General features: G+C 41.5%; 1 pseudogene; it reads left to right on the top strand.

Annotated features, from left to right (window-relative positions):
* Positions 1 to 5,531: 5,531 nt before the first annotated feature.
* On the top strand, positions 5,532 to 6,481 carry LOC100955996 (annotated as a pseudogene).
* Positions 6,482 to 10,835: the final 4,354 nt, after the last annotated feature.

The raw sequence follows: 10,835 nt of genomic DNA, 5'->3' as shown, positions 1-10,835 counted from the left end.
ATACTCATGGGAGACATGGCAAGTCTCTTGGCAAATTAACCCAAGAGACAGGAGCTAGACAACAGAGCTTCTCCTCTGAGACTCTCTCCCTAATCACAGAGTTTAAGGGGACAGCAATTCTAAAGGCGATGCCAACAGGGCCAGAGGGACACAGTGTGAACATCACCTTGTGCTTCAGCCAGAATACGGTGAAATGTAAGTGATCTATTAAGTCTGCCCTAGAACTAACAAGGCTAAGCTTTGAAAGACACCAAAATTCTGCTATTTCTTTTTCCCCCAAAATGAATTGCAATCATCATCAATAAATAAGTCACAATCACCTGGCATGTTCTAAGACCAAAAAGAACACAGAGAGATTCCACTCTCAAGAAGGTGGGGAGGGGCTTCTGTCCCAAAGAAAACTTGTGATTCTCTTTGTTTATTTGAACTGTTGGTGCAATCATCCGTTTCTGGGAAAGTCATTACCTTCATCCTTGACTCCTTAGATTTATTTTATTTAAAAAGGAAAGGAAAGAGGGAGAAAAGAAAAGGAAAAGAAACTGGCAAAAATGCGTTAGCTTCATTTCTTTAATCTGCACAATTCCTTTATGCACAAAATAGATTACAGAGGCTTAGCCTGCCTTGCATATTTTAATTTCTTAAAACATAGACTGTTTCCAGGCATTAATTCTGCTTATAAGTATTGGGAAATATCAGGCATTCATGACTTTTATAGTAATGACTTCCCTTTGCCAATGGTATTTCCTTTACATCCTCGAATTGTGTTTTCCTCTCCACTTTATTTTTCTTTTTCCTCTAGTAGGAATATTGACTTCATGACTAAGATTTTGATGCATGAGCACATTTCAGTATTTTTACTCTCCCACGGGGTTATTATCCTTCTGGAATGTATAAATCATTTTGAAAGCTCCTTTCTGTTCTCGGCCATGCTTTTGAGATTATCCACTGGTGTGTTCCTTACACAGAATCGCCCTTAGGGTGCAGCCGCAGAGAAGGCTGATCGGGGAGGTGGAAGGGCTTCTCCTCCTGCTGGGCAGAGACTCAAAAAAAGCAACCAATAGGAGGAAAAAAGGTAGGTGGCCATGTGTTGCTAAAATAGTCCTTAAGTTCACTCAGCCCCCTGCTAACCACTGAGAACTCACTCCAGCCAACCTCCGCTGGTGGACCCAACCCGCCCATTCCGCACACTTCTTTGATTCCATGGTACCCACTGTGACCTCTTCTCCTTTCCTAAGGTAAACCACGGTGCTCTTTGATCCCTGATTTCTCCTATGTGCGACTGTCAGAAGGCCGAGGCGGACTAACAGTATGCTTGCCTCCTATACCCCAAATTTCCCGTGTCTTCATGGGAGCCTCCCTCCCTTACTTCCAGAGACATTTGAGCCATCAGTTCCTCACGGTAACAATTTTAGATTGCTTCTTAGTCTCAAAAAGAGACTGATTGAAAAGTGAGATTACCAAGCCATTGCTCTTAATCTCATAAGGGACTATAAAAGATAAATAAGAAAATACAGTAAAAACATAAGAGAACTCTCAGGGAGAGCCATGTGGTTAGGAGAAAGGCTTGGAACAATCAGGGTGAGAGGACAAGACCTACTCCAGGAAGTATAGTTGGCACTACTTTGTGCTCTCTGGAGGACAGATCCCAATTACTGCAGGGCTCTTATAAGTTTATTGGTTTGCTTTAGCTAAACAGAGTGTTGAGCACTGCCCTACAGCTGAGCTCCCAGACAGAAGGGACAGCTCCCAGGCAGGAGAAAGGACAGCTCCCAGGCAAGTAAATGGACAGCTCTCAAATAGGAGAAGGGACAGCTCCCAGATAAGAGAACAGACAGCTCCCAGACAGGACAATGGAACAGCTCCCAGGCATGTAAATGGATAGCTCTCAAATAGGAGAAGGGACAGTTCTCAGACAGGAGAAGGGACAGCTCCCCTGCATAACAGGTTTTCCCTTCCTTCACGCACTGCAAACCTGTCCTCCAAATAAATACTAAGCAATATGGGAAAAGCCTTGCTTTGAAGAGGCTGTTCTTGGCCCCACATCTTGATCTGACCTTCCTTTTTGTGTTTGTTTCCACAAGTTTTAAGAATATCTTGTCTTCAGATATTCTTTTATTGACCACTCAATCCAATCCAAATGTGTAAATAGGCAAGAAACGTACTTGTGTTTCCTCACGTACCCGGCCCACTTTGCTTATGTCTGGTGGGTCATTATCATGCCCTCTATATCTCTTTAACTATTCAAAGAAGGCAAATTGATATTTACATGAAACACAACAAATCGGTGGCTGATTTGGGGGTGAAAAAAGCACTTTTCAGCTCCTAGATTAAAAAGACCAGGGTATCTGACCTTTCCTCCCTCTTCAATTCAGTTTTGTATTTTTCCCTCTTCTTTACTCCAAACATGTCCACAGTTTTCTAGCACACTATCTCCTTAACCCTATTTTGTCACTCACTGCCATAGGCTCACCAAGGGAAAGAAAAGGCCCCGAGTCCTGTGGTTCTCACCTACATAGCAGCAAAAATCTTCCTTGTTTATTCCACGCAATCAGGCCTTTCAGGACTTCAGGTCTCTACTGGCCAGTAAGGTCATTGGCAGTCTCCTTCTTGCTGAATCTAACCTGTTCTCAGTGACCCTTCTCCTTGACTCCTCCAAATTATTTATGAACCATAAATGTATGCCCCAAATTAAAATATTTTAAAAATAAGAGTTATCACCTATAATCCTAGCACTCTGAAAGGCCAAGGCAGGTGGATTGCTTCAGCTCACAAGTTCAGACCATCATGAGCAAGAGCAAGACCTTGGTCTCTAAAAAATAGCCAGGTGATGTGGTGGGCACCTGTAGTCCCAGCTACTTGGGAGGCTGAGGCAGGAGGATGACTTGAGCCAGAGAGTTTGAGGTTGCCGTGAGCTATGATACTGTGGCACTCTATCCAGGGCGACAGGTGAGACTCTGTCTCAAAACTAACTAAATAAATAAATAGATGTCATAATCATCACAGTAAATATCACAGCATGAAAAGTCCAGGTTCCCTACAATCTCATGCCCACCACAACATAGCAGTTAGCTCATAATGATATTCTTTCAGACTTCTACCCCACGTGTACAAAATATTCAGGAACGTTCACACACACGCAAATATTCTTAACCATATGGCTGCACATCATACTACTCTTCTTTCAGTAGCTTTTGTTGTGTGTATTCCACACATCTGCCTTCAGGAAGACATCCTCCCAGCACAGCTCAACAGGACTTTCATTAGGGAAGGAAAAATCGTCTGCCAGCTGTACTGTCCAGCAGGGTAGCCACTAGTCACATGGAGCTTTGCAGCACCTGAAATGTGACTAGCGTGACTAAGAAACTGAATTTTAATTCTCTGTAATTTTAGTTAACTTAAATGTATGTAGTCATAGCTCTATGCCTTCCTTTCTAAAGAGCCATTCACAGTTGCACTGTCACTCTCTAATCTTCGCCTATCTCACTGGTATCTCGACGGGCTTTCAATATAAATTACATTAGCTATTAGTGACAGTCATTTCTACTTGAAATGTTTGCTTCCTTATTTTCCATAATGGAGTATGTCCCAGAACACCCACAATGTTTCCCACATTCCTACTGGCAGTTCCCTAAATGTACCCAAATCCTCCAGCCTGCAGACGTTAACTTGCTCTTTGAGTAAAAATGGTTCAAACCTCTGTATGATATACAGTGGCAAGCTCAGAGTCCCTCACCAAATTTCTAGGAAATATTGTGTGTGCTTGCAAGGGGGAGGCTGAGCAGGAGAGGGCCTTTCTTCCAGTCATTACTGTCAAAGAGTTTTTCTTCCTCACTCTGAATTTTGTCCCTTCCATGTGGTGCATTTTTCTGCACTGTGCCATCACCCAATTCACTCCACTTCCCCAACACTCTAACTGAAGATTTTATATACAGAAACTTTAAATGAAGGCATGGGGCTCTTAGGGGAGTTTCATCATTATACAGTTTGGCAAGCAACTTTTTAAAATTTCAGAATATTACAGGGATACACGCATTTTGGTTATATAATTTACTTTCGCTCATATCAGGTGAAAGTTATAAGTGTGTCCCTCACCCAGTGTGAATTTACCCAACCCCTCCCCACCCGCTTGCCAGCTGCTTGATCCCTCTGAGTTACACTTCCATATGTGCATGTAAGGGTTGATCAGCTAGTTCCAATTTAATATTGAGTACGTGTGGTGTTTGTTTTTCTGTTGACTTAGAAGAATGATCTCCAGTTCAATCCAGATTGTTGCAAAAGGTATTAATTCATCTTTTTGATGGCTGAGTAGTACTCCATGATGTACATACACCATCTTTTATTAATCTACTCATGAATTGATAGGAACTTTGGTTGTTTCCATATCTTTGCAACTGTGAATTGTAGTACTATGAACATTCGAGTGCAAGTGTCTTTTTTATAAAATATCTTTTTTCTCCTTTGGCTAACTACTTAGTAAGTAGGATTGCTGAATCAGATGGTAGGTCTATTTTTAGTTCTTCAGGATAATTTTCAGTTTCCATAGAGGCTGTATGAGCTTGCAGTCCCACCAATGGTGTAAGTGCCCCTTTCTCTCCGCTTCCACAGAAGCACCTGTTGTTTGGGGACTTTTTGATAGAAATCATTATTATTGGAGTTAGGCATTATGTCATTGTGATTTTGATTTGCATTTCTCTGATGATTAGAGATTTTGAGCATTTTTCATGTGTTTTTTGGTCATTAGACTAGCAAACAATTTTAAATCCAATATTACATCTCTTCATTCTTAAAATTCTTCCTGCTGAAAAGAAATCAATTATCTTTTGTTTCATTTCTAACCTTCAGTTGTTTGCTATCTCTCCTCTCTCTTTTCCAACAATTTACCCTTCTCTCTATAGTTTACTCGTCCCCATTTCTCAAGTCCTTGTTAACATTTTCACAAGTCAAGTTTGTCAATGGTTTGTCTCCCGTAGACCATCTCATCTTCATGGCTGCTGAAGTGTTTCTGGAGGTCAGTCTCAGCTCTCCCTGACTTTATTCTGTTCCCCCCGAACTGTGACCAGAAGCTATCCACACTGGTTCTAACTCAGTAAGTCTAACTCTGTCACCCCTTTATCTCTGTCACAGCTATGTGCACTTCCCTAAGACAGTGACACAGCAAAGCCAGATGGCATGAGACAGGGCCCCCATAGCACACACACCACAAAGGAAAAAGCTTCCCCTCCATGCACTACAAAAATATCACATTCACAATGACACTCTGAAAAGATACGGGCTGTGGTCTCACATATGGGCAATTCCTTGGCCAGATGCTTAAGGGAAAATTAAGGAGACAGCAAAAACAGAAAAGGGGGAAGGAGGGAGTAGTCATATTATGTCAACTAGTATGCTCTTGATTATAGAGAAAAGTTCTTGACTTTTTTTCTTTTGGTGTACTCTGTATCTGTTTGTCTATCCCTGTTCTAGAATCCACGTTATGATGGGCATTTGTCCACGTTGACTCCCTGCCTTGCTTTCACACATTGCATTAAAGAATGCACAGAAAGAACCTCACAGAAGTGACAGAGTTTGTTTTCTTGGGATTCTCCAGATTCCGTGAACACCAGATCACCCTCTTTGTGGTTTTTCTCATCCTGTACACATTAACCCTGGCTGGTAACATCATCATTGTGACCATCATCCGCATTGACCATCACCTCCACACCCCTATGTACTTCTTCCTGAGCACTCTGGCCAGCTCAGAGACAGTGTACACCCTAGTCATCATTCCACGGATGCTCTCCAGCCTCATAGCCCAGAAGCAGCCCATCTCCCTGGCAGGTTGTACCACCCAAATGTTCTTCTTTGTTACCTTGGCCATCAACAACTGCTTCCTGCTCACAGCAATGGGGTATGACCGTTACGTGGCTATCTGCAATCCCCTGAGATACACAGTCATCATGAGCAATAGAGTGTGTGTCCAGCTGATGTGTGGAGCCTTTGGTATTGGCCTGGCCATGGCAGCTGTCCAAGTGGCATCCATATTTACCTTACCCTTTTGTAACAGAGTAGTTGGTCATTTCTTCTGTGACATCCTCCCTGTCATGAAACTATCCTGTATTGATACCACTATCAATGAGATAATCAATTTTGTTGTCAGTTTGTTTGTAATCCTGGTCCCCATGGGTCTGGTCTTTATCTCCTATGTCCTTATCATCTCCACCATCCTCAAGATTGCCTCAGCTGAGGGCCGGAAGAAGACCTTTGCCACCTGTGCCTCCCACCTCACTGTGGTCATTATCCACTATGGCTGTGCCTCCATTGCCTACCTCAAGCCCAAGTCAGAAAATTCTGTAGAACAAGACCTCCTTCTCTCTGTGACCTACACCATCATCACTCCCCTGCTGAACCCTGTTGTTTATAGTCTGAGGAATAAGGAGGTCAAGGATGCCCTGCGCAGAGCAGTGGGCAGAAACACTTCTTAATATGTTGGCTCTCTTTATAAAGAGACTTTTGACCCTAAGTGATATGTGTCCTCATTGCTTTAAACAACCTCACAACTCTGTCCCATGTAGTCAGTTCTGCGTTGAAATGTGCACATCTTGCATCAGCATCTTTATTTAAAAATCTTCGCTTCCACATATTTCAAGGTTCTGTCCAGGCATTTTCAACTAGATATGCAGGAGGTCAGGGAAAATAGTCTTGATTTTTAAGAAAGCATATTCAAATTTTTGGAATGCAAGCGACTTCTCAAAAGAATATTAAATGTGACTCTTTTATGTTTGAAAAAATTAAAGAAAAAACCACCCTATCACTTTTATAACACAACCTACAGAAAACAAAACTTGGCAAAATCTTCCTAGCAAAGTAAGAGTACTCAGTAGTGACAGATTCCTCTAAAATAAATCTACATCAGAATCTTGAGGGAAAGGTGAGAATTGTGTACTAAATTTAAAAATTGAAGAAAACATTAAGAAAGTTGAATAACACTGGTCAGTCCTTGCAACTTTAGTCTTTATTATTCAGTGTATAGGAAAGCTTTTGCTTACATCCACTATGGTCTTCTGAGAGCTGGTCATGGCCATGGGTCATGCATAACTCACTTCTCCAATCCGAGCATGCTAGTCCATTTTCTCTGGTTACTTGTTCTCTCTGTGGGATCAACTTCTCTCTAATAACTATGAAGAAAAAATGAGTTTGTCAGAAATATCTGTGCTCTGTCTAGAATGGAAACCATAAAAGTATTCATTTGCACACACCATGGTACTTCCTGGATAATACCATAAAGAAAAAGGAAAAACAGCACAACAAATGGTGCCAGCAGTGAGGAGTAGTTCAGAAGTATAGTTGATTAATCATTCATCAAAAAAGGCTTAAAAGAAAAAAAAAATCATTTTCCCTACTAGACCTCCCTTGAGGAAACTATTGTTTTCCCCAGAGCTTCTAGGGAGTTTTTCTGGTTTCATGCCCACATTCTATACTTTTACCTTGAGTGATGGGTAATAGGTGATCATGGGCAGGGTTTTAAATTCTTCTGTTGTGTGCCTCCTCTTAATAAAACATTTTCTATTAAGAATGTCCTTAATGTCATTGGTCTCTTTTTTTTTTTTTTTTTAAGGAAGTGATTTACTTTTCCCTCCACTAAGAAGGAAAAGGTAAAATCCCCAGGAGCTCTTCTAAGGAAAGGAGTATCTTTACAGCCTTCCGAATTCTAACTTGGGAAGACCAGACTTCTTTTGAGATCGGGCCACCTTTTCCTAATGTCTGTCCTGCATCTTTGCAATTTCTGCATTGTAGAAACAAGGCTTCCCATAGAAGGTTTGGGGAGATCCGAAGCTGAGTCTGAGAGTCGTGAACATGCTGTGAGGTCTTTACCAGCAGTGCTCTAGGGTCTGCCCACTAAGAGTCCTTACCTTGTACCACCTAATGATGATATCTCCTAACTAGTAGGGTCAGCCTGGCTGCAGGCTGAGAGCTTCTCTCCTGGCAGAATAAAAGAATCCCTCCTAATGCTGTCAAGACCACCTACACTCCTGATTGTAACCCACCCTCTTCAATTCTACATGGGCTAGTAATTGCTCATGTCTTCAGAACTTTCGTTTTGTGTATGGAAGGGAAGTGAGGCAACAGGGAGGTCTGTTCTGAGCAGTATAGTGGAGCAATGATAGGAAGGTGAGCAGTGATCAAACCTGCTGTAAGTTATGCCGGTACCAGCGGTTACCACCCACTGCCCTTTTCCCCCTTTCTACATTTCCACACAACCACACTGACATCAGTCCAGAGATCAAGGATGGAAAGTTTCCCCAGTATTATATCTACATCTAAACGCCTCCAATAGCAAACATATAGGCCACTTGTGTCATCAGCAGGGAAATATCAGAGCTGGGCCCAAGAGACAGTAGAAAAAATGAATCATAGTCCTTGAAGGAGTAACCTCTCCTCTCTAGTTCTGTTGCCTACAGAGGCTCAACTATATGTCCAAATTTTTAAAAATAAATACATGTGCTTGTGATTTGGAGGAGGGGGGGTAATATGTTTTAACATGTTGTGGAAAGAATGAAGATCTAGGGTTAGAAGACCTAAGTTTCAGGTCTTCACTCTGCACCCATCAGAACCTTTTTATGAATATAACGTTTATAATTCTGCCTCACTGGCCATCAGCAGTAGTTTTTAACCCCCTGCCTATTTATTGTGTGCAGACCTGCATCTAGTAATAAATGCTACTTTAGGTTGTTTTCAGCAACATCATTTACCTCACTCCCACCCAGCCCATTTGTTGTTTTGTCTTGTGTGTTTCTAAAGTACTTTGTGGGAAATTATATCAGTATAACATTTTTTTTCCCTCACTGTGCTTTCATTGCCACTGAATTCCTAGCATATTGGGACCAGGAATTGCTTTTTTCATTATTACATCCCTTGCCTGGAACAGGGCTCAGTAGAACGTGCACCCAGTAACCCTCCAGTTAGTGGCTGATGCCCACTATGAGCAAAGCACTAGGCTCTCACTTCCTGGCACGTCTTCACCAGTCCCACACATCTCCTGTCTTAGTTTATTCGTGCTGCTTAAACAAAATGACATAGGCTGAATTTTATATAAACATTAGAAATTTATTTCTCACAGTTCTAAGACAGGTGTGGTATCTGGTGGAGACCCAGACTCTGCTTCCAAGTCGGCCCTCTGTTGCTGCCTTTTCCAGAGGGGACAATGCTGTGTCCTCACATGCCAAAAAAAGTCAAAGGACAAAAAGGGGCCTAGCTAGTTCCCTTCAGCCCTTTTATAACATCCTAATACCATTGATAAGATCTCTGTCTTCATGGCTTAATCACCTCCTAAAGTCCTCCCTCTTACTGCTATCATACTGGGGTTTAAGTTCCAACATAAATTCTGGCAGAGATACAGGCATTCAAACCATAGCACTTGCTATGTTTTTTGGTTTTTTTTTTCTGTTTTCAGTGCAAGTGGCCCTCACATAAAAGCAAACACAGTCATAAACAAATCCACAGTGACAGAGTCACTTGGGTCTGTTTTTCCTCCTTCCCTGGATCTTCTGCAGGCCAACTGCTCTGTTGTTTAAAGACCTCTCTTGGCCCCAGTATTAATTTAGTCATTTGCACTGATTAGTCCCTTAGCAACACAGAAGCAAAAGCAGTCAAGTTTTTCACAAAGGGGCACGGAGTTACCAAGAAAATCATTCTTACCCATATCCGGATATAACCTTTAAAATTTATTTAAAGAGAAACACGTGTTTAAATAGAGAGTGATGTGCCATATACAACTAAGAATCAGGATATCTTCTCATTATACTCTTGGCAAAATGACAAACAAATCCATCGTGAGGCCAGAAAAATCCTTCCACAGTTTTCAATTTTTAGTTGTACTAGCAAAAAAACTTGGCTTCCTTTATTGCTGGGGCCGAGATTCTCAAACTTCTGACCACCTACTTTCTCACCCCCTATTTCTCCTGCAATGAACACAGTGAGCAGACGGGAAAATGGACAGAGAAATACAAACCATAATAAAAAGCTTGATGGAGGGGAGCAACTGGCTCTGGAAAATGAAAACGGAAAAAGAATGAAGCAGGAGAGGATTCTGAGGGTAGATAAGTTGTAAATAGCAGATGGATCTAGCATTTTAGAAACTCGTCTCTGAAGGGAACAGGAATTCCAGAGCATCAAAGCAATGTGATCTAAATCGGAACGTAATTAGCATTCATTGAGAGTTTACTACAGGGTAGGCACTATGCTCAGTAGTATCAAGTACATTATCTTACTAACATTTCAATTTTATAACACTTGGCACTTCACTCCAGTCTTCAAATATAACATGTAATGTCCTGATTTATCCTTAAAAAGCTTTATGGATATGTCTGGCACAGGCCCTAGGCTCCCCAGGTTAGGCACCCACCTCATTATTCCTTGAGCAGCCACTTTGATCAGCTGGAGTATGAAATGACACTGTTTTTCCATTCAGGATAGATTGTAGTGGTGACTATTTGGAGTCCACTGATTCTTTTTCCTGGCTAATTTTTTTTAATTAACCTATATGGTCATCATAAATGAACCTATACAATTTTATAGTACTTGGCACTTCATAACAGTCTTTAAATATAATCTATGATGTGCTAATTGATCCTCACAATAACTTTCTGAAGTATGCCTCTTCATGCCCACTTTTTAAGATAATGTTCAGAAGGTTAACTGACCGGTTCAAGTCACCACTGGGTCATTGACAGAACTGGAATTGACACCAAGGTCCACTGGCCAACTTCAAAATGTACAATATGCATCTTCCCCTGGATCACCGTCATCTCATCTTTAATCTTTCTGAAGGACATTATATCCTCCCCAACTTTGAGTCA

This window comes from Otolemur garnettii, unplaced genomic scaffold (genome assembly GCF_000181295.1).
Source record: "Otolemur garnettii isolate 467f Iridium unplaced genomic scaffold, OtoGar3 scaffold00091, whole genome shotgun sequence".
NCBI classification, from domain to species: Eukaryota; Metazoa; Chordata; class Mammalia; order Primates; family Galagidae; genus Otolemur; species Otolemur garnettii.
This window is presented reverse-complemented; position numbering and strand designations above follow the sequence as displayed.